The sequence below is a fragment of the Manis pentadactyla genome, chromosome 8 (assembly GCF_030020395.1).
Source record: "Manis pentadactyla isolate mManPen7 chromosome 8, mManPen7.hap1, whole genome shotgun sequence".
In the NCBI taxonomy this organism is placed as follows: Eukaryota; Metazoa; Chordata; class Mammalia; order Pholidota; family Manidae; genus Manis; species Manis pentadactyla.
In genome coordinates, this window is record NC_080026.1 from 31258104 (window position 1) to 31283771 (window position 25668).

Sequence of the window (25668 nt, forward strand, 5' to 3'; positions counted from 1 at the left end):
AGCCTTGAGAATGTGGAAGTGACATTTCTCAAAATAACAAGGGGGCCTCTTCTGTCAGAGTAAGGAATACTAGATGTGCCCAATTATCAGAGGTGTACTACAACAGGGAAGTAAGTAAATGATAAGCTGAAGTGCAAAATAAAGCCTCCTTCTTCTAACCCATATTGCTTAGGGGCTGAAATTCTTCAGTCCTTCTTAGTCATTGTTATTGAGAAAGATGGAGAGAGAGGCTTCAGCAGTGAAAGTTTCAGTCTTTCCTCATCCATTAAACCTAGATTTAATTTTCAGGAATGAAAAAAATGGAGGAAGAAGACATACTTTTTAAAATCCAAATATACCCAAGGAATCGTGATGAGTAGGAGATAGTTAAAATAGTCCAGTCCAAAATTTAAGATTTAACCCAGTTGGGTCACTCCACCTGATTTCTATTGGATACTTTGTTAAACTGATTATTTTTCTTTGTCCAGTAGCACAAAAGGAGTGCTGACTATGCTTAGATTATTATCAATCAACAATAGGTCTCTAATGTTTGTTGTGTGGATGGCACTGTGCTAAATGCTCTGAAAGAGCTAAAATGTCTTAGATATAATTCTTAGCTTTAAAGAGCTCACTGTTAAACTGCAGAAATAAAACATATGCATGAAAGAAAACTGGACAATACTGAGGAATGGCGAAATAAAGGGTTAAATGTGCTATGAACCCAATACTGTGGAAACTCAGGGCAGGGGAAAAAATTATTGGTAGTTATAACATGAGAGTGAAGAATCTACCACTTGCTAAGCATATAGCCTTGATCAGAAAAGAGTAAATAAAGAAGAAAGGCTAACTTACTAAATTCTGATTTCACATCATTTAGCACTTTATTTTATAAATGTTCATGAGAAGTGCATAAACAAACCTTTTTTAAGCATTCATTGTTTTTAAACAATTTCTACCAAGACACTTGAACTTTTCAAAACATTTATTAATGCAAGATAAAGTGATGTTCAAAGAAACAAAGAATCAAGGATAGCAACCTCAAACAGATTGTAGAGATTATGTAAACATATTGTTTTATCATCACAGTCAAATTGCAAATTTTTACTCTAAAATTAAAACAAAAAAATGCAGTATTCTTCAATCACTGGCATAAGCAAAGGCTGGGCAATTGCTAAAGCCTTTCTGTAAGAATTCATCACACTGGGTGGAATTTGGTGGGTGTTGTGTATGTATCTTCTCATCATTTGGTAAATTATGGATTCATTAGGGCTGTTCCCAGGCCAGGGTGCTTGTCTCTGCTTTCTGGAGCTGCAGAGAGCCCAGACTGTTACTGATCTGGTGCTAAGCTAGTATTCTATGCAGTGATGGGTAGTCTGGAAATCCTAGTGAAATATAAATAATATGCAAAGCTTGTAGAGGTAATTTGCTAACCTAGCAAAACTGCAATACTGCTTTAAAGATAGCAATTGTGAAAAATTACTCTAAGGGCTACATTTTACTCTTAACAAGATTTCTACCTGACTGCAGAAGATGATAAGAAATCTTGGAAGTTGCTTATAAATACGTTATAATTTTTAAAAACTTATCTGTAAATTTTTTTTATGAAACACTTTCAAATGCATTTATTCTAGCTTTTCTTTTTCACATTTTAACCAGAAATATAGTTAGCATTCTTTTAATTTTAACCTTTCTTAGAACTTTAAGAAGTCCTTTGCTAATTTATTATATCAATTATAAATAAGCACTGCTCAAGGTTAAAACAAGTTATGCTGACAAAAATTAGATATTGTTCATTGTTTAAGAGCCTAACATTATACAGTATAATAGCTTGCATTTATTTCTTTTAAAAGCAACACTAAGTGACTAGAAATATCATGATTTATATTGTCATATGTATAGTAGAGAACCTACAATTTTATATACTTAAGGCTTAAGTATGGGTTACAAACTACAAATGTCCTCCATTGAAAATGATATTATATTAATAAACCAAATATTTCTGTCTTATTCTTAAAGATGCACATTAGTTTTTAATCCAATCTCTTGCACATAGAATTGATGTAGTCTTATTTTTATTTAATAAGCAGTGTCTTTAAGAAATCATTATTTTTTGAGAGCTCTGCTGTACTCTGATAAACAGATATTTAAGCTTTGAGTGTTTTTCGGCTTAGTCTGCTGCCTTCCCATTTCTTCTATTCATGGCTCCCCCACAAAAAATACATGAAGAAATGCTTTTTTGGTTTTACAAATGCCACCCCCTCAGACACTCAGGTTAAAGAATGAAGTTTACTCATTGGAGAATACCACTATCAATACTGATGCAGCCCCATTAATAGCTAAGAGGCCATCTCTCTTTCTGCACATGTGTCTGTGCCCAGAACTCTGAGCAGAATCCTGAATCCTGTGTTTCATTAAGAACTAGCAATACCATAGTTCTGAATTAAAAGGAAATGCTGGTAGCCCCCACTATGTTGGGTTCACTACCAGCAGGTGACCATTGTCATCTGTGAAAGCAGCACTCTTTAGAATTATTATGTATTAGTTATCTGTAAAGATCCAAAAAGGACTCGTCCTAGGTTCTTCATTGCTAAGTAGTGTAATGGTGTTTCAATCAAGGCAGTTTGACTTACTAGTTCTCACAGATATTGATTAAGCTCAGTAGTGTATTTGAGGAAAGGCTACATTAGATCATCCAAAACACAGAGAAGGGGAGGGACTACTCTAGACTCCTCTGATTCCCAGTCACCTTCTGTCCAGCAAGCCAAGGCCTAAACAGAGGGAACAGTTTAAGACCAGGAATTAATCAAGCAACACATACAGCGTATTTCTTTTATCATGTTTTTACGTCATGTGAACTCAGAGAAGGTAAAATCGCCACAAGCCCAGAATGCAGAAGCTATAAGGCCGTTCGAACCTGCCTCAGTATTTTCCAGATGCTGTGCACAGACAAAGGAAAAGGTCTCCTGACTCAAGTTTCATTGCTGTTTCTTCTGTCAGTGGCACAGCCTTCAGGATGGCTTAGATCATTGGGCACAGAAAAAGCAGTGGCCGCTCTGAATTCGGGCATGGAACTCTTACTGCCCCAGTCTCTGTCACCATTGTTCTCCCTTCGCCATCTCATGAAACTCAGACTGTTCCAGCATTCAAGGAGCCTTGGTCTGAAAGCGTTTTTCAGAAACTCACCTACCATCTCCTTTGTATTAAGACATTGGGGGCTTTCTATTTTATGGGCCAACTAACATTATACATTACCATTCTTAGATTTATTTCCTTTCAGCTCTCTTTCTGGAAGAAAATTTCTAAACTGCCACACAATTTTATTGTCATTTGGTTTCAGCTCTTCTATGAAAGGCCTGCTGCTTCTTAAATCCTTTGGTTGATGCTCCCATGGCAAAGGGGCCTTCGTCTTGCATATTCTCTAATGAGGGCCATCTAGAGGTGTCACATGCATGCCACTGCCTTCAAATGGAGTGCTGCAGATGGAAGGAAGGTGCACAGGGGGAGGAGAAAAGTAAGAAGCTGAATCACTCTGTTTCATTAGTTTTTGTAGAAAGATTAAGGTTCAGTGGGTTGAGAATATCACATACATCTATTTTCCTAAGTGGTGAATAAATTCAAAGTCTGTGCTTAAACCAACTTCAATTTTATAAATATAATTTGAAACCCTCCAATGTACCCATGGCTGCACATACTTGCACTGCCTAGATTGCATACATAATGCTGTAACTCATATATAGTTAGCAGCACAGGGGCGTGAATGTCACGCTGGCCCAGTTAAGAAACCAGAAGTCTACATAATGCCTGCCACCAGCTGGCTTTGGGATCCTCAGCAAGTTCCCAGACTCACGTTGGATGCAAAATCCCCATGTTAAAAACGAGAGCATTGAGCAAACATAACCACATAGACTCTTTCCAGCACTGACATTATATGAATCTGCAAAATTATCTAAAAGTTTTGCCCTGAAAGAAATTCTACTGGACCAAGACAAAACCAGGTAGTACCTAATGCTAATATTCCCAGAACTATAGAAACTATACCTGAGGGACAGTGAAGGAAATGAAATTTGTTTCAGAGTTGTGCAAGTCAATTTGAGTCTACTGAGTAGGTCAGTATAACTGAGCAATCACCTTGGGAGCACAAGGAAACCCTTTGATACCAAAACTGTATAACTGTGAAGGGAAATCACATTTGCTCAGAGCACCTATTTCAGAAATCAGAAAATTATTTTAGTAACATGATCACCTGACTTTCTACTATAATCTTAAGACGCTCAGTACATTCTTCAGTCAGAGTCTATATTGTCTCAATCCTCCACTTTTCATTTGTACCTGGGTTAGTTCACTTAGCATAATGTTTTCAGGATTCATCCATGTTGTAGCATGTATTAGAATTTCACTCTCTTTTAAGACTGAAGAACTTTCCACTGTATGTGGTTCCAATATAGCCACACTTGGTTATCCATTCTTTAATTAATGGACATTTGAGTTGTCAAAACCTCTTGGCTATTTTGAATAATGCTGCTATGAACATTGGTGTAAATAACTATTTGCATCTCTTCTTTCTATTCTTCAATGCTTTCCAATTCACTGAAGTGGAATTTCTGGATCGTATGGTAATTCTGCATTTAATTTTTTTGAAGAAACACCAGGCATACAGTTTTCCACAACGACTGCACCATTTTACATTCCCATCAGCAAGGCACAAAGGTTCTGATTTCTCCACATCTTCATCAAAACCTATTATAGCCTGTATTTTTAAAAACAGCTATCTTAGAAAGAAAACAAAATCTAAAATTTGAAAAGACACATGCACCCCTATGCTTATTGCAGCAACACTTACAATAGCCAAGATATGGAAGAATCCTACATGTCCAGCAAAAAGTAAATGGAAAAACAGGTGGTGTGTACATATATACAGTGGAATATTGCTTAGCCATAAAAAAGAATGAAATCTTTCCATTTGTGACAACTTGAATGGATTAGAGGATATTATGCTAAATGAAATAACTTAAACAGAGAAAGACAAATACCATATGATTTTATTTATATGTGGAAACTAAAACAAACAAGACAGAAAAAGATTCATAAATACAGAGAACAAACTGGTGGTTCCATAGGGGAAGGGCACACAGGGACACGCAAAATAGGTAAAGGGGGTAAGGAGATACAAATTTCCAATGATAACATAAATAACTCATGAAGATGAAATGCACAGCATTTGGAATATTGTAAATAATATTGTAACACCTTTGTATGACAGATGGTAACTACTTACTGTGGTGAGTGTTTCATAATATATACTTGGTTGTTGAATCACTATGCTGTTCACCTGAAACCAATACTGTATATTGACTATATTTCAATTATTTTATTTTATATTTCAAGTTTTTAATTTTGATGAAGTTCAATTTCTCTATTTTTTTCTTTTGATTCTTGTGTTTTGCTATCATATCCAAAAATTAAAATAACCCTCCTGATGGGTGTGAAGTGTTACTTGTCTCGTTGTGAGTTTGATTTGCATTCCCCTAATGATTGATGATGTTCCACATTTTCTGTGTGTTTTTAATTTTGATGAAGTTCAATTTCTCTATTTTTTTCTTTTGATTTTTGTGTTTTGGTATCATATCCAAAGTGCCAAATCCAAAATCATGAAACTTCCCCATTGCTTTCTAAGAGCTTTGTAGTTTTAGCTCTCACAGTTAGGTCTCTGATACATATTGAGTTATTATTGTGTATGGTGTTAGGTAAGAATCCAATTTCATTCTTTTGCATGTGGATATCCAGTTTTCCTAACACCTGTTGTTGAAAGACTCTCCTTTCCTTGTTGGTCTTGGCACCCTTGTTGAAAATCTACAATGTCATATATATTTAAATGACTCCTAATTTGAGGAAAATATGAAGGAAGCAGCAATATTACTTTCACTTAGTTTATGTCTAACAATAAGAAAATAAAAAGCTGTCCTCTGGTTAGTTGCAGTCCACACCCTCAGGAATGCAAGTATACTAATTGCTAGAAAGCATAAAAGAGAGGACAGAATGATGAAGAAAATGTTATTTGTCAAAAGATGTTAACATGCTCCAATAGAAAGAGGAGCACAATTCATATCAGAAGAACAATGCTGCTTCCACACAACCCTGCCTCATTCTATTAATAAGCTTGTCCTCAGGCAATGACTATTGTCCTGGATCTCATTCTCCTGATCTGTAAAATGGGGTTAAGCTATCCCGTAGAATCAGGTGAGGGTAAGCATTACTAGAAAGTCTGCAAGAAACCCCACCACCACCACCACCAAATTTGATATTATAATTGATTTGTTGGTGCTCTATATGAATTCTGCTATCTCTTTCATTATGCTTCTGTTTTCTTATTTATAAGTCAGAGACAATAATACTACCCTCTCAATATGTGCAATATAACTGCCTGTTAGACAAATACTAAAATGCCTCTTTCATATGTGACTTGAGGAGGCACGCCTACTACCATTCAATTTCAATTACACCAACATTGACTGAGAATCTACCTTATGCCAAACATGATGTTAACCGGCAGAAATTCAAAACTGAGAAAAGACAAAATACCACCTGCAATATAATTTAACCTTTAAGAGTAAAAAATGTACTGCCTCTCTTACTGTATATATAAATACCTTCAATATCTTCAAACTTTGTAAAGAAAACCATTATGTATATTTATAGATAGGCAAATTTGCATTTATAATCAATTATAATTGATTTCAAACTTTTAATTCTTATAGTTGTACCAATTCAATGATTTTTAATTATTCTGCTTTAAAAAGAGATAATCTGCCCATAGAAACTAGTTGTGTATACGTTTTCTCTTCCGACAAAGCACAAAGTCTTTTTGATTTCCATATCTTTATATTCTATATATGTGGATGTATTTTGTAAACTTAACATTTTTTAAGTTTAAATTAACTATAATGAACGCTTATTTCCATTAATATGGAAATTTCTTTTACTCAAAATAGACCATGATAACATGCCATCAAAGTAGTTCTTTCCTGGATGTTACTTTGAAATCCATCAACAGAAGTATAAAATCTAATGCTCTACACAGAGAACAATATGTCTACTCCATGCTGAATTGCGTTTTTTCAAAGATTTCTTCACAAAAAAAAATATGCTTGGTGATACTTGTCTCTTGCAACTTGGAAAATCAGCCTTGAACTTGGGAATTCTCTCTAAATACCATGACTAGCAACCATTGTTCTGGCAGCCTGGGAGAGGACATAAACATGGCATTTTTTACTACTTTTTATATCCTTCACCCATCTGACTTCCTTCTTCAGTCCAGGTTCTATTTTTGAGAAGCTTTCTTTGACCCATAATAATAGCTTTTGCCTGAAGACCAAGTATTTAATCTTTCTTTCACTTCCTTGACATTTAAGCATTCTTGCACCTTTCCTTTCATTTCTTTATGTCTTTTTCTCTTGCAGACCAGAATCTTTTATTTATTTTTTATAGCCTCTGGCACACAGTAGGTACTCGATGTGCCTCCTAATGGTCCTTTTATTCCAAGAATTGCCAACTGAGACAGAAGGAGGAGGGGTAAGGCAAAGAGTAGACTACAGCCTGCAGAGGTAAGCATGGTTCATTTATTCGTTCAAGTGATATTTATTGAACACGATGTTTTTACCATGCCAGACATTGATCAAGGCATTGAAAATATGTCAAGAAACAAAACCACAAAGCCTCTGCTCTTGTGATTTTATGTTTTAGTGGGAAGAGATAGACTATAAAATATACATACATTTATGTACACACACACACATTTCAAATGCTGGTAGGTGCTATGAAAAGATCCGTAGAGAGGTAAAATAGTATCAGTGGCTGTTTTTCTTTTTTTAAATCAGGTACATGGAGATTAGACAGAAAGGAGCAAGAGGAGAAGCTGGAAGATCCTTTAGGAGGCTGATATCCAATGAGATGGATCAGACTAGACTAGTGTATTGGGAGTGGTAAGAAGGGACCACATTCTGAATGTATTTTGAGGATAAATCTAACAGGACTTGCTTATTGGCTGTGAGATGTGAGAATAAATGAGAAGTACGTCTTGACCCTAGGATTTTTGACCTGATCAACTAGAAGGGAGAAATTGCATTTTCTAAGATGGTGAAGTTTAGGGAAGGAGCTAGTTTGAGGAAAAAAATGAAGAATTCTGGTGTTATGAAGTGTGTTCCCCAAAATTAGTATGTTGAGGCCCTAATCCCCCATGCCAAAGAATGTGACTGTGTTTGGAAATAAGGACTTTCAAGGGGCAACTAAGGCTAATCAGGTCATGAGAGTGGGGCCTTCATCCAATCTGACTGTGGTCCTTATAAGAAGAGATGCCAGGAGGAGCGCACAGAAAGAAAAAGCCATGTGAGGACACAGCAAGAAGGCAGCAATCTACCAGGCAAGGAGAGAGCCTCAGAAAACTCAACCTTGACCTTGGACTTCCAGATTTCAGTGCTGTGAGAAAATAAATTTCTATTGCTTAAGCCCAGAAGGCTGTGGAATTTGGGGCAGCCCTAGCAGACAAATACAACTGGATATATTGACTCTAATAACTACAGTCATTTAGAGGCTAAATGAATTCTGTTGTTTCCATATTTGTTCACTACTTATCGACATGTGCTTGCCTAACTGCCTGCGAGGGCCTCCCCCATCTGTGACCTGCAAAAGGAGAGCACACAGACACAAAAGCTTCCTCTCTTTCAAGGTGTCTTCCTCATCAGCTAAGTCAAATTTTCCCTTTTCCTTTTGAATTAGCTGGTTTTGATTTCTGGACCCCTGAAATTGGTAATCATTTGCCTTTACCTTCACAGCGTATAGTTTTACAAGAACAATCATATTTTTTCCCACTGCATTCTTTCACATAGGTTTCAGGTAATGTCTTCACACTGAATTCTGGACACCACTACAAACATTTGGTCAACTTTTAAATCCCTGATTAAATGTCAAGGCTATTGCTTGTCTATTACTTTCTTCAGTTATATCCTGGTAAACACACAAACATACGCACACACACATACAAACACACACACGCACATACTTGTTTTGATTCATCTGTCTCCCTCGTGTCACAATTTGAACTTATATTGCCTCCAACATTTCTTGCCCTGCAGAAGAGTGTAAATTTTATTGGAAGTTGAAGGATCAAGATAGACATAGGAAACAGGAGAGGGAGGGGAGTATTAATTTTCTATCAAAGTAATTCAATTCTCCACTTCACTTAGCTTGTGCAGACCCAAGAGTGGACCTCGTTTTTAGTGGGCCTGTCAAAGCCATTCCTAGAAACTGGAGCATTTGCTAACCAAGAAGTAATGGCTTCATCCCATTACTCTTTCAGTATTACATTTCAGATGGCGCATAATTGCTTTGGTGAAATATTGCAAGATGATTTCATACTGCGATTAAAATATTTTCACTACTATCATCAAGGGAACAGTGTAAATAGATTTTTTAACATGATCAACTAGATAACCCTGAAGCTCAATGATCTGTCCCTGGCTTAGAGCAGGTTAGCATGAAATTTAATTTGCAGTAATCTTCCTCAGACCAATGGAGGACAAACTAACCTCTAACTGGAATTTACCCGACTTCCAGAACACAATAACTCAAAGGTGTCATCTCTCTAGAATGACCCCTCCCTTGGAAAGGAGGCAGGAAGGGTTATATCTCCCCATAAGAAATCACTCAACAAATCCTGTCAATTCTTCCTTTATTATCTCTCCCATTCACAATTTCCCTTTCTCTCAGTGTCATCACCCTACTTGAGGCTCTTGTCACTGAGTCCTGGGTGAGGAAATAGGCTGCATCTTGGTTTAGCCACCTTTCTCCATAGTTCCATCTATAGTGCTTAGCACTACCAGATGAATCTCCCTAAAGTATGCATTTTATCATGAGATTTCCTATCAAAAACATTCAGGGGCATCTTTAACCTTCAGTTGGCATTGGAAACAACTGACAACTTAGCCTCAGGAGTTACGTTTTTAACTCTTCTCATGTATCCTAAGTGTTGTACTCACAGTCTATCCAAAGCAAGGATTTTAACTGTCTCTATGCTCTTTCTCCTGGTGTCACATCTACCTCTGATGTCATTTTCTTGCCTTTCTTCCTAACTTCCAGACAGTTAAAATTGTTCCTTACAGCTTTTTCCTCTTAAAGTCAGTTTATCCTGGCCCTGACTTTGTAAATCCATTATGTAAGTATCCAGATCACAAAAAGGAATTTTTTCTACTATCTTCAACTTTGGAAAATGCATACAATGTAAGAGATTGGTCTTCATATAACTGTTAGAAAACTAGAAACTTGTTACCTGGAGTTGGTGAAATAGGTAATAAAGGTCAAGAATGCTGTGGGTTGAAGCCAGAGATTTAATGTTATGAAAATGACATTTAAAATGCTCTGGTCGGAAACACTGAGGGCAGCCTTTGCCTTCCACATAGGCAATTATAAATATGTCTTTGGGAAAATTCCAGGCCATAAGAATAAAATCTAGAGATTCCTATTTGAAGATTTTCCAGTGAAAGATGCTGGTTAAATAAATCTGTAGCAAAAACCACAGTCAAAAACCCCAGGAATGGATACAAAACTTTGAGCTTTTCATGACCCTCTCTTAATTATGATCAGACAATGACCTAGAATTTCAGTAGAACTCAAATATCGAGGACAGAGCCCAACTCAGAGAGTAAGGGGAGGACTTGGAGAAAATAGAGTATAAAAACAGATAAAGATTCACATGCAAACAATTCTTATTATTGTCCTCATAGGTAAGATGATATTGCTGTCATAATAGAATACCATAAAAACAAATATTCAGATAAAAGAATAAAGATTTTAGAAATTAAAGACTAAGAACTTAAAAACTCAGAAGACTACTTAGGAGATAAATTTGAGAAACTGGCCAGGACTATTATGGAAATAAATAAATGGAGAAGAGGAGGGGTAAAAAATAAGGAAAAGAGATTACCAGCCCTCAAAACCTAGTATCTGAATCATAGCAATTCCAGACAGAGCAAAAAATAAAAAATGAATGAATGAATGAATGAATGAATCCAAAAGATAACTAAGTTAATTTCAAGGAACTAAAGGGTTTGTGTTTAGAGAAAGGAAGAGACCACAGTGAGATGCAAGTATACGATGCACACAGCACAAGACATGGAAACAGACATACACAACGTCACAACATTCTAAAATTTCAGAACCTGGAAGCAAAGAAATGATCCTCAAAGCTTCCAGAGAGAAGCACATATATTCTGTGCAAAAAATTGAACAACATTAGAAACAAGAATACAATGAAGAGCAATGTCATTGACATTCTGAGAGAAAATAATTTCTCCATTGGAATTCTACACTGAGAAAAACTATTAATTAAAAGTGAAGGTAATAAAAAATATTTTTCTGGCTCTGCAATGTCTCAATATTTACCTGCCAGGCATTATCTTGCAGGACAGCATTATAGGAGAAATCCAAGAAATAGGAATGCATGGGATACAAGTAAAAGGTAATCCAATAAAGAGCGAGGAGAACTCCAGGAGGATGTTGAAGGGAAATCCTAGGACATAAGACTATAAAAGATAAGAGAGAAAACAGATCATATTGGGGTGGGGAAGAAGGTTTTCAAAACAAATCTTAGAAAATGACAATGACAGAATATTTATTGTGATTGAATACTCTGAGTTGCTTTTATACATCTGGGAGAATTTGGAAGTAAATTAGTCTATGTAAATAAAAAGCTAAACAAATAAATCTAACACAAGAAAACTATTTTTCTAGAGAAATCAAAGTTGATCAAGACAGGAAAAGTCATCATAGTCAACAACAGAGCTCAGACAATAATTGTATTTACATAGTCATAGTAGTGTAAATCCTGCATATTAGTATAATAGTAATTAAATGGGAATTCATTGAAGATAATGAAAGACACGTGTGTGTTTGTGTGTGTATGTGTGCATGTGTGGTTGTATCAGAGGTGCAAGAAAAATGTGCTAAATCCTCTTAAGCAGTGGGAGGTTAATAGATAATGCCTACAACTGAAATATTAAGAAGTTGATTATTTAGAGACATATGATTTAGAGATATATGTGTTTAAGAGTTTAGAGTTTAAGAGTTAAGTTCTGTATGTGTTTAAAGGGTGGGAAATATGGGAGATGTTTTGTGAGACTGACATATACAACAATCTGTAGAATAAACCATGCTCATGTATAACTTGGACAAAAGTAAAAACTCAGTGTAAAATTCAATGAACTATACACACACATGTGCATAAACACACACACAAGAATAGGGAGCTTCTGAAGGTAAACTGGATTAAATTCCCAGCATTAGAGCAGCTTGTGCCTATCACATTAGATCAAGGCCGCATCACTTTAGAGTTAGAAAATTCCCACAGATCTGCCTGTCCTGTCTCCATGACAAAAATTGCTACTAGCCCCAGCCCCTGGGCTGCCCTCCAACATTGGCAGAGTATCTCCACCTCAGTGTCCCAACACACTGATAATAGAAAGATTAATTAATCTGTGTCCTAGAGAATTGTTAATAACACATTAATTTGTGAATGATATTCTTTTTTTCTAAATTAGAGCAGGTGCAAGTTCATTCCTATATACACATTTTCTTGCATTTTTACTCTATTTTATTTTCTTGAGTGGCAGAAAAATATGTATACTTAGAGTGACAATGGCAGAAAACTGGCTTAAACTGAAACTTAGCTTATTAGTGTTACTACCTATGAGTAGTGTGAGAAACCATCCATCATGTACATTTTATCACATTTTAAAAATGTGAGTCCCTTTGATGTAATTAGATGCACCAGCATTTAAGTAGAAACTTGATTTGTTGCAAATGAAAGAAACTCTACTGCAACTCCCTTAAAGGGGGAAAAAATGTATTAACTCATGATATTTAGAATTCAAGGGGTGATACCTTCTGGTATGCCTGGATTCTGGTGTGTAAATTACATCACCATTATTATTTATCTATATCTATCAGTGCCAATTCTAAGTATTGGTCATTTCCCTTCCTAAAAGAGACATGATTTTTCCCTGCAGCTAGTATTGATGAAAGTCAGATAATTCAGGTGTTCCTGACCTTAGCTGACTGACTCTAGTAGAGAAAAATAAAAAAGCTTTTTTCCTTCCTGTACTCATAAATGAATTTAAGGAGAGAACGCTGACTGACAGGCATGAGTTATATTCCTGTCACTTGGACCAATCTCTTTCCTGGAAGACAAGTTTCAAAGATTGACCATGCTTAGATTGTATGTCCATTCTATGGCCTACTAAGATTGACAGTCCCAACAATACCACATGGAACAGGAGTAGAGAGTTTCTTTAAAGGAGTGGACTTTAATCCACCCCCAACCTTAGTACCACTCCTCCACTGGCATATGCTTATCATCACATCATTAGACCTAAGTCTTTTTCTTTTTAAAGGTTTGATCACTTTTAAAATGTAAATGTTCACCAAAATGGGAACCAGCTTCAGTTATTGTTCATGTAAGTCCTCTGTTCCAGTCAAAGTGCTGAGAGCAAGTTGGATTGGCTGAAGGAGAGTCAGTGGGTATTTCTTATGGTCAAATTCCAAAGCAGGAGACACTATGTGAAATTACTAGGAATGAAGACTTTTGTTAAATTGTTATTTTGCCTTGGTTTCTCTACTGCTTGACTACAAATGCAAAACAAATGTTTCCTAGCCAAAGGGCTTAGATTTGACAATAATCTTGCTCTTATCTTACACGGTTATGAGGGTTATGGGTAGCTGTGGAATGATTCTTACTTGACACGTCATCCAGGAACATTCAAATGGTAGCTGTGGCCGGAGTCATTCGAAGCTTCCTCACTCGTATTTCTAGTGCCTGGCCAGGAGGGACTGACATCAGGTCAGCACCTTTCTGTCCATGGTCGTGGTGCTTGTCTACCTATCAGACACGGGCTTCTTCATGGCAGAATAGTCAGGGAGCTCAAACTTTTACATGGCAGCTGGCTTCCCCCAGAGCATGGGTCTAAGAGAGGCAGGCAGAGCAGCCACTACTTTTAGAGACAAAGCCTGGAGCTGGCTTGGCATCACTTCTGCTATATTATATTAGTCAACGCAGTCACAGGTTAGACATACTTAAGATAACTGAGGAATAATTTCCACCCCTTGGTGGGAGAATGGGAAGCACACGTGGGGTGGAAGGAAATGATGGCAGCCAGTCTGCAGACAAGCTACAACTACCAAGCAAAGTGAGTTTGACTGGAAGCAGCAAGAAGAAATTTACTTTTTTTACCTTCCTAAAAGGTGCAAAGGACCACCGAGGGTTCACTTTTTGCCCATTGTCATGCTCCCTTTCACATTCTCTCTGCTTTGTAGAGATAGATGTAAGCTTTCAAAACCAAAAAAACCATGTTGAATAACGCTGTTAAAAAAAGCTGCATTTATTGGAAATTTTAAAATTATGCAATTTTTGCAGGATGTTTTTGTTTGTTAATTGATTTTTCACATATCAAATCTGCAAAAATTAAAAAGCATATTCAAAATTGAAAGTGTGATATGAAGTATGTATTTTCATATTTTACAGTTGGGAATGTAATATCAATAATACAGCAGTGAAACAATGAGCATAAAATGTATAAAGAGCCAGTACTCTTTGTCACAATAACTGCCATCTGAGGCAATCTATTCTTAGCTAGCTATTTGATATGTGTGAAAAAAGCACTTTATAAAAAAATATATTATTGCATAATTATTTATAATGATGACATTTTGGAATAACTTAAGGGCCCCAAAATGGAAATATGGATAATAATCTTAGTAAAACTACCTAATGGATTTGATGGAATCATATAAAAATATATTTACACATAATTTATCAAATGGAAATATTTTTGCTTCAATGACAAAGGAAAAACACAAGATACAAAGTCACATATAGAGTATATAATAACAAGTATGCAATGAAAAGCTATGCCAGGGAAAAGGACCAGAAACAAAATCACCAACGGACCAATGGCGTTTCCTAGCCAAATGATCAAACTACAAGAAAATCATTTTCTTTTTCTAACTTTTCATTATTTCCAAATTTCTCTAGTGACAAATATCTTCATGTTCTTTAAAGAATGAGTGTAGCCTTTCCCACCTTATCTTGATTATCATATAATCAAGCAGCCTCCAAGAAGACCTCACCTTGGCAAATGGAAAGAGATAATTTTCTCCAATCACTTCACCAGGAAAAACATCTAAATGAAGATGCCAGGGTACTCAGCCCAGTGGAAACTAGCGTATCTCCCTCTCTACTGGGCCTAAACTAAAAAATGGCCTTTTAACCCTAAAGTCTGAAGTCATTGAACAGAAACTCCAGTCATATGTTAAAAGTTCAAAGGCCTGAGGAGTAGGAGAAACATGGGCTTTAAATCATCAAAATACTATTTCATGACCTGACAGCAAATCATAACTGATTCTGGCATCTGAAAATTTTGCTGCTGTATACACCTTGGCTGTAATTTGAACAGAACTTAAATGAGTTTCTCCAGAAAATTCAGACTCTAAAATGTTTATGAACATGTTACAATTCAATTCAACAAGCATTTATTAGATCGCATGAAAACATTTTGTAAACTTGATGTGCTAGAGAGAGGAGAAGAATATATTACAAACTCATACTCTGATCACAGCTCTGCCCAACCAACCAAGGCAGACTAGGGGTTGTCTGGTAGCACAGACAGGAGAGTCCCTGGCAGCACCATGTCCCCAGTGTAACAGAGACGGCAGTGGGGTGTTTTCACCCCTCTGAGAAAAGGGAGTAGAAATAATGTAAGCTTAACACATGATGCCTTTAGTTGTGAAAAGCAATGCATTTGGCTACATCCTAAAAGAAGGTGCTTTTTTCTGCTTAAAGAAGAAAAGCAGAGATTTAGTCCCATGTTTTGGCAATGAAGATTAAAGATTTACTTGTTTTCTTTGGCACCTTAAAGTGAAGTAAAGCTGGGCTCTCTGCAATGTCATCTCATTTTTCTGATGAAAAATTATGGGCTAAATTACAACACACAGCATCTTGGCAAGAGAGGTTCCAAGTCTTACAGTAGACATTTAATTGCTGTACCTATCAATGTTTGAGTGTGTCTTGGGGGATGACTGTGGCTCTGGTAGTCATTGTCCCTAGGAACAGAGTCTCATTTATTCTCATTCATTCTGATGCTATATATATATATTACACCCAAGTCCCTATGTACTTTGTGGGGCCCAGTAAAAAATGAAAATGTGGGTATCCTTGTTTTGAAAAGTACTAAGAATCACAAGATGAAATTGGCATCAAACCAAAAAAAGCATTAAATCAAGCCTGCGACCCTTTTGAACATGCAAACCTTTCTAGCATGGGAAGCTTTTGAGTGTGTGACTGCTGGCCTGATGGCATCTGTCCTTCCAGGCTTGCACCCCATATTTCTTCTTTGAATCCTCTAATAATATTCACAATCTGTAACCACACCCTAGGCTGGTCCCCAGCACATTTATGACTAGTAACTTCTGTTTCCAGCTCTCTTCTCTCTTCTTCTCCTTCTTAGGCTCCTTCCCATGACTCCCAAAAGCTGGTTACTTTCTGCTGTTACCTGATTGCTCAGAATCTCCCTTCATGACATCCCACACAGGCCAGACTATCCAGAGAAGACCCCTACTCAGATAGTATAAACATTTTTCTTTAAAACTTGGCTAGATTGTACTCCATTTTACACAATTGAAAAATAAATTTGATAATGCCAATGAAGATGTCTCTCAAAATACATGCATTTACCCAAGATCACAGAATGTACAACACTTAATGTGACAAGATTAAGATGGCAGAATTGCCTGTTCTCCCAAAGGTCAACTGGGAGGATTCTTAAGAAAAAGGATTTGATTATACCAAATAGCTCCCTCTGTCTATAGCCATGAATAACTGCATCTAACCAAGCCATGAGGGTCTTTTACCTTAAACAGTCTTTTGCTAGAAGTACAAACAGGGAGATCAGTAGAGAGACAATTTAATTGTTATGAGGCAACAAAATGTTAAGTCACTTTGTTGTAAAGATGATATATTCCCAGAGAACTGAATTGTCAACAAATATTCATGAAGCACCTATTATTCACACTACTCATGACTTAAAAATATGTGTAGGACTATATCCAGCCCAAATGTTGTGTAGACATGGCTTGCCACACCAGTTGTGTCAAATCAGGTTTCTTGAGAGGCAAGACTCTGAGGTAGAGGTTAACAGCAGGTCATTTTCTAAGGAAGATCCCTGAGATCACACTTCTGAAATCAAGAAGGACTGGGCAGCAGGAGAAAGAAGCTGCAGTTCAGGCCGAATGACACCTTTAGTCAATCTATGGGGTCTCTGGATCTTGAACACTTGAAGTGATCCAAGGCAGGAGTGAGAAGCTGGACATTTAAACCCAGAATCCATCAGTTGCTGAGTATGGGCAGACCCAGAAAGGCGTGTTGTTTAAATACTGTTAACTATATCTAGTATAACTGGCCACCTCTCCTGCTGTCTGGGCCACACCAGCATCTTCCCTACTCCAAAAATGATCTAACCTCAGGCCTAGTGTCTGTTCTGGTTGATAGCCAGTGCTATACCAATTATTAGATATTTTGAATACGACCTCTGGACCACTAAGATTATCAGCTGAGATGAAAGAGTAGGCCATGATAAGCAGGGCTAAGATCAGGTGGCACACCTTGAGAGGGCTTAAATTTGGTCTGATTGCCTTTAGGGAGCTGAAAGGACTCCTACATAAGAACACTGTTAACTAAAGTTTATTAGACACTGGTATTCTGGATAAATTAGAGAAGAGAATATGAGAGACAAATAAAAAATATAAAATGTGGAGAGAGGTGAGTAGCTCTGAAAATAAAGAAGGCCTGAATCCAAAATATGTTAAATTCAAGCTGTGGGGAATCTAAGTTACCAGTTCAATTTTAGATGATGAACTCCAAATTCAATTATCCTTTTTCAGTTACAATTCATTGATTACATGAAGTGCTCACCATTTCTGTCTTAATTAGAAAGGTTGCTTAATTTAATTTGGGCCTACTGACCAAAAGACTCCTGATGTGTATTTAAACTCACAATGCACAGTGACAATCAGGTTAGAGGACTTTTCTCTAGAGTATTACAGGATGAATTCATTAAAGAGTATTCAAAACATTTCATTAAACAAGAATTTCTGAATCAAAACTAATTTTAAAATTTACATAAAATATCTCAGAAGATTTACAAAGCTCAAATTTACATCTCCTAATTAACTCCAGAGCTGAGGTTAGAAACAAGAGATCACTAGGAGGCTGCTTTATTCCTGTGAAAGAAACGTTTAGGAAGAAGAGCAGGCTTGAGATGAAAACAGGACAAAATGCCTTAAATGCTTTACTGGCTCGTTAGCCGACCGGTCACTTCCAGTAGCATTCTTCACTCATTCGCATATTCAACGCCCAGGCCCTCTGTAAGTAATGGAGCAATATGGAGCCTGGGACACCTTAAGGCATTGTTTTCAAATGTTGCTTCAGGGAGCTTTAGGAAATATATGAGATGCTCAGGGTAGTTACAGAGGGGCAAGAGGTGTAGAAGACAGAGGGATCCAGGTACCTAGCCCCTATTTCAAGCAGACCTGCTCTCCCTGTATTTATTTTTTTATGAGACCTTTTACAAAATATTTACCTAAAATATAATAAAAGGAATGCCATGGTTAAAAAAAAATTCTGCAGGTGACTACCATAAAGTGTATCAAATTATAGCTAGAAAAAATAACAAGTAATAATTTAAAGACACCTAAATATTAGTAAGTTAGATGAATTGAGAACTCATAAATTGATCATTTATGGTAACTAGACCTAATCATGATCACATTGACCTTTCCAGTAAGTGTGGGGAAAAGAAAAATAGGTCAGCTAGGAAAAGAAATGAATAGTCAAGAGGGAAGTTTTAAGAGAGTGACCCAATTTCAGGCTAACTTTGCATACAACTTGATACTGATTAAAGCAAGTGGGATGAGCCCTCATGTATTGTTAGTAAGGAGTCATACTTGTATATTTATGTAAAATTAAATGATGTCTTAATATGTGTAATACAGGATATTTTTAAAAATTACACAGAGTAACCTTCTTTCAATTCAACCTGAGTTAATTACACTTAACTATGAGCTGAATTAGATAATAGAAAAAATATATAGCTAATCATAATATAATCATACAGGAAAAAATTCAGAATCACCTGATTTTAGTGGCCAAAATGTGTTAAGAAGCCTTAAGTTGAGGGATGAAGAAAAGAATATTCGATCATAATAATATTCATTTCATTTGGAAAATACATGTTGATTATGACACAGAATAATGTTAAACCCAACAGCTAAGCTAAATGTATGGATTTAAAATTTCAAACTGCTTGAGAATTGAGATGGTTACTCTTTCCTTCACTGTTTTTCTTTAACATTGAGTTAAGAAGGTGTTATCTACAGAGAACTTTTTACATAGGAAAAAAGACAGTTAAATTTATTCTTACAGAATGATTTCAGTTCCTTAAAAGCTAAAACTATGAAATTTACACCTAAATCTAATCAAGGCTTCAATTCTAATAATCAGATAAATAAGTGATAGAGAGTCACGTGCAGTGAAACCATGGAGATACAGGCAGCAAAATGTGGATGCCGCAAATACTGCTGAACCTGGATTTTTCAGCAAAGGAAAATCAGGAAGGGAGGAACCCTGTAGATGAAAACAGGTTTAAGAAGCATAACAATTAATAACGATGTACATTTCTTATTTGGATCCTCATTTGACAATGGGAAAATATAAATACAGATTGAGAGAAGATCCTTAAATGGTGGAGATACATACTAAAATACTTATGAAAAATGATAAGATTTCATAAATTTGCTTCAAAATAATCTTGGCAAAAGAATGGGTGTCATTATACCTGAAATTAGATTGCCCAAAAGTTAACAGTCTACGGAGTATTGGGCCCATGAGAGTATATTATGCTATCTCCTGTGTTTATTTGAAATTTTCCATAACAAAAGTTAAAAATAAAATGAAATGACAAAGCAAATACTATTTGCCTATGTAAAAATAAAAGAAAATGTGTATGTAGAAGAAGATTTTACATGTCTTAAAAGCTGCAGCACCAGTCTTACTCTGTCCTGCTTTCCACTGGTCTGCTGTGCACCAGCCTCAAGCCCCGTGGCTTTCTTGGCTGAAGGTGAAAGGGAAGTGGGACATAGGCCCCTTCAAGTCCAGTTTGGAGAACTCTCAGGACACATCTGATATGGCAGCCCATTAAACATCTAACATGTGAAAAATGTCACTTTTATTATTAAATTCTCAGGGAAAAACTCGAAGTCTAACAATTTTTGGGAATATAAATCAAAGATAGTAAAGTAAAAATGCTATCCTAAAAATGTCTCACTTTGCCTGTTCTCAGTTAGAAGGTCCTCATCCAGGTGCCTGGATGTGACAGCTGTCTCCTGTACCACTATATTCTGTGTGCCTGTGACTCAGTTTAACACTCTTTTACTGAGAACATACTACAGCCTCACCTTTTATTTGTGCTGGAAAAAAGAATAGATTTGTAATGTAAGCTTCTATTATGAGAAACTCACACTTTCATTGGAAAGTGAAACACGTAAGTGTATTGATTTAAAATAAATGTATTGTAGCATCCTGTTAGTCACTCTGTTAGACTATCAAAGGTCAGAATTAGGCAAATCTCCTACTAGGCCAGATTCTGACTCTGCAAATCAGAAAATTATGCCTCTTACGTGGAACATCTTACTGCTATCTAATATATATCACACAAATTGTACAAGTGTCATGCACAAACTCTAGGATGTAACCAGCGCCCCAGAGGTATGCGGTGTACCCCTGGCACAGGGATCTGCCCGACTAAATAATGGGAAACCACCGTGGGCCAAAGAAGTCAGACATCACATATGGGAATGGCTCTCAGTTGAGCTCTCAATATATTAGGCAAGAGAGAAGAAGAGTCAAATTTTGTGTTTTACAGATTTTACATTGCATTTTCATTATTTTAAGAAAGGGTATCCATCCAAGAGCAAAGTAAACCACCTCCAATACTGATCCCTTTATCCCACTAAGTCTATAAAGGTAAAGAACTTTGTAATCTTGCTATTAGAAACCCATGGATACCTACTCTCCCATACCATAAAGGAGTTCACTCACAGAGGGGCAGTAGACCAAGTTTCAGAAGAGCCTTTTATGGTCTTGAGAATCACACATTAACAGAGGAATGAACACAGGCAGAGCAAGCAGTGAGCGACTGCATGTCCTATGCACCCCACATGCAGCTGCGAATATCTCCATTGCCACCAGAAAGTTGGCAGTTTCCTGGCTGAGACACCCAAGCCAGGGTCTTATTTGAAAAAAAAGGAAAAAGGGTATAGCTTTTAACCTCATCCTAAACAAGGGTGTAACAATACAGAGAGACTTGATTTAATGACTCTTTCCAGTAAAATGCTTGATTGAGTGCTTTGGAATATACCCTTCTGAGAATCTCTATGGTTCCTTTCAGAATTGATGAGATCATTAATGGGAATGATCTCATTCTTGGTGGGATCAGGTGGAAATTCATTTCCAGGTAGCTAGAGTACTCAGCTTCATAGGGCACCCAACCACCCAAGAGGTTTTCAAAACAAAAGATTCTCAGCCCACCTCACTCCTTTCATCCCTGGATGGAACCAAGAATCTGTCATTTATAAAAAGTCTGCCACATGATTCATATACTAATCAGCATGGCACTGAAATGACATATGAACATTTCTAAAAAGCAAACCATGTAATTATCTTAGTTCGTGTTTATTTTTCTATAGCAGTGTTTCCCAGCCTTCCCGGCCATGTCACCCACTGAAAATACTCTTATCTATCAAGCACACTAGGTACATGGAGGAGGTTGTTCAAACCCAGAGACAGAATATCTGGGGGCCTTGACACTGTATCTCTGACCAGCCCCCCAAAGGCTGAGGACACCAAGACCCTGGTTTACCTATAACCCACTCAAGAAAAAGGAAGAAACCACATAACAGATATTTGTAACTTATAGGAAGAAAGAAAGGAACCAGGACATTGGACTCTGATTCATCTTCCTTTACTCCTCAATCCCAGAAATGCCTTGAGTCCTTAAGCAGCAAGAAAGCAGTTTATATCTAATATTGTTCTGCCTACACTGTGATGTTCAGAAAATATCTAAGTTTCATTCTTTCTGGCTTGGCTTTTAGTATATGAAACCCAGCTCCCAACAAAACCTGGCTACAGAAAATGGAAAGCATTAGTATTAGACTATTACCTAGCTATGGACTTAAAAACTTAAAAACTCTCCTCTGAAACACAAAGACTAAGGAGACTGCTTTGTTCTGGATGAAATCCACTTTTCACTTCCCTTGACGATATATTTAAGCTTCAAGGCAAATGCTTAACATAGAAAGAATACAATGGGGAAATTTATTGTATATTGTATTATTCACTTATTAAGTAAACAGGTGTTATTTTGACAGGACAGAAAGACACAAGCACAACAAACCTTTAATCAAACCAGATGGTTACATGTACTTGAGGAGAAGAAAATGCAAAGAATTCTGGGAGGTGTTTAATTGAAGTGATTCTCCTAAGGGAACAGACAAGAAATATTTGGGGAGAGGTTAACCTGGTATTTGAAAATGTTTCTTATAAGCACATTATTAAACATATTATGTGTCTGTATACACACGAGACACAATAATGCTTTATTGATTTAACCATTGTCAGTGAACAGAAGTTCTGGTATGTGAATTTTCCAGATAACTGTGGCCTACCTCCTAAAGCCCTGATCCTAATTTCCTGCTTTCTTATTTAAAACTAAATTTTTCACCAAATTTGAAAGTAAGACATGCTCATTGTGGTGGGAAAACATCAAATCATGTAACAGTATGAAAGAATGAAAAATGCATAAAATGTCATTGCCTAAGTATTAATAACACATTAGCTATACCATCCAGACATGATTGCACACTTGGGTATTCATGCACAGAGTGTGAAAATTTTTAAAGTATCACTTAACATTGATGATGTTTGATAATGTGCTTTTTTACATTAAACATTATATAATGGACATTGAGTTTTTGAAAGGTTGCCCTGACTTATTTAAACAAACATATTGATGGTAAATTCGTTTTTAGTGTTTCATATTATAAACAATCTGGCCATGAATATATGTGCAAGCAGGTTTTTGCCTAGGCCTTCAGTTATGCCTATGGAATTCAGATTCCTAGATCTGTAGAGCAAAGTGTATATATATTTAACAATTTGACACATATCACCTAAGTGACTTTCCAGACGGGCTCTGTCACCACAAGATGAGAATATCCATATACTAACACTGCCAACTAATGCAACCTTTTCTATTTTGCCAATTTATAAAATGCTTTTATTTTATTATAATGAATTTGAATATGGTTTGTATGTCTATCAAAGCACCTCTACTTCTTCTTAAGACAAGTAGTGATTTTACAGCATCTTACTATGCTGATGGACAGTGAATGTGAAGGGATATGTGGGGGGGGGGCTTGGTGAAGGGGGGAAGCCTAGTAAACATAATGTTCTTCATGTAATTGTAGATTAATGATACCAAAATAAAAAAAAAAACAATTCCTGTTGACATGTGTATCTTTTTCTTGTTAATTAGAAAAGGCTTTTATAGTTTACTGGTAATAACCTTTTGATTTTCATCTTTTAATTTGCTTCTGACTTTTAAAATTATAATATAGCAGTATCTATAAATATTCTTGTTCTGATGTTGTGTCAGGTTTGGAAAGATCTCCCAAACCCCAAGGTTAAAAAAATGTTACTGATGTATAATAAAAATAATAGACACAAGCAAGTTTTTAAAATTTCAAACCATCTTGATTCATTTATGTAAAAGTGCAAGACAGAGAACAATTTTTTTCCAAATGGTTTGTCACCTGTACCAACTCTATTTAACAACAAACTCAATCTTTCTCCACTAATTTGAAAAGCCTTTTTATCATACATTAATTTTTCCATATATTCCTGTAGTCATGTTCCATATATGTGCAATCATACATATACACATGTTTATAATTTATTTTATATTTATCTATTTAGTTTTTATTTATATATCTGTGTATATATTTCTTTAACTTACATATATATAGTCTTCCTGAATTAATATTGGAATTTTCATGAAGATTATGTAAGGATATAGATTCATTTGTAGAAAATTAATATTCACATTATTTATTCTTTCCATCCAAAACATAAGATGTATGATGCTAAGTAGTTCTCACAAATATATATTAATTATATTAATTCAAATGTTGGAATTATGTACAGCTTTTGAAGAACTCAGCTCACCATAGCTAAAGAAAAATTGATGAGCTCTAACATATTTTCAAGGTGACATAGTTAATTTGAAAAAAAAGAACCAATCAGAACTTTAATAAATGAAAAATGTAATAACCAAAATTAAAAGTCAGACAGCAAATTGGACTTAGCAGAAAAGATAATTAAAAAAACTAAAATCGGGTTAGAAGTTATCAAATTCAGCACAAACCTCACATGTATCACTTTTTCTTCAATGTGACCTTCAAAAAGTAGGACAAATTAGAAACATAGAGTCACCCCTCCCCCCATATTAACTTATACCCAATCTTAATAAAACTGGTTCACAGTTGAGTAATTTCAACAATAGACAGAAAAATTCATGAAGCAAAATTTTTATGAAGTTGGATGCAAAATTATCATTATTTTTCAGTAGAGTGATCTATGACCTAGAAAAAGTAGGAGAATCTACTGAAGTCCATTATAAATATTATGAGACTCTAGTAAAGTGTTTTGTTGTAAGTGAACTCTCCTAAATACAAGAGATTTCTGATACATCCAAAATAACCAGTTAGGAAACATTATGGACAGTTTTATTATAATGTATCTTGGAGTTCATTTTGGATTGAAATGATGGGTGACCTATTAGCTCCATTTCTCTGGGAATTCCTGGATCTCTGCTTCTCTGGTTCAGTTACTGGAGGTTTACTGTGTCCCTTTGGTGGAGTAAGGTTTCCCTGATTCTTTGTGATCTCCATGGCCTTGAGTGAGTGTCTGCACATTTGAAGCAGCTGTCACCTCTTCTGACTTTGTGGATTGACTTCAGTAAGGAAAGACCTTCACCTGCAGGTGGGGGAATGCTGGAGCCTGTGTGTGACCCAGGGTCTAGTGGTGCAGGGTACCAGGTGTGAGGGCAAGCCGCTGCTCTGGGCTTGGGGGTTCTGATCTCCTCAGCTCAGGCTGCTGGCGTCCACAGAATCAACAACTGCATGGTCCTCAGTAGCACTGTGGTGGATGTGCAGCTTCTGTGAAAGAATCCTGAACAGCACACCCGGATCAGTGGGTAGGGACCATGGTAGGCAGCAGTGTGAGTTGAACAGTGGCGTGCACACACCAGCTGTGGGCGCTGGTTTCAGGTGCCTGTGTAGTGGCAAGAGCCAGCTACAGACACACACAGAGTTGTGGGAGGCCAGATCCAGCAGGAAGGGCCAGGGCGAACTGTGGGTACACTGACAGTGGCAGACACTGGCTATAGGCATGCATTCCTATGGCTGCAGCATCTCCTCACAGGTGCATGTGCAGCAGTGGAGACAGGGAAGGAAGTCAGGCCAAGGGTGTGCAGGTGC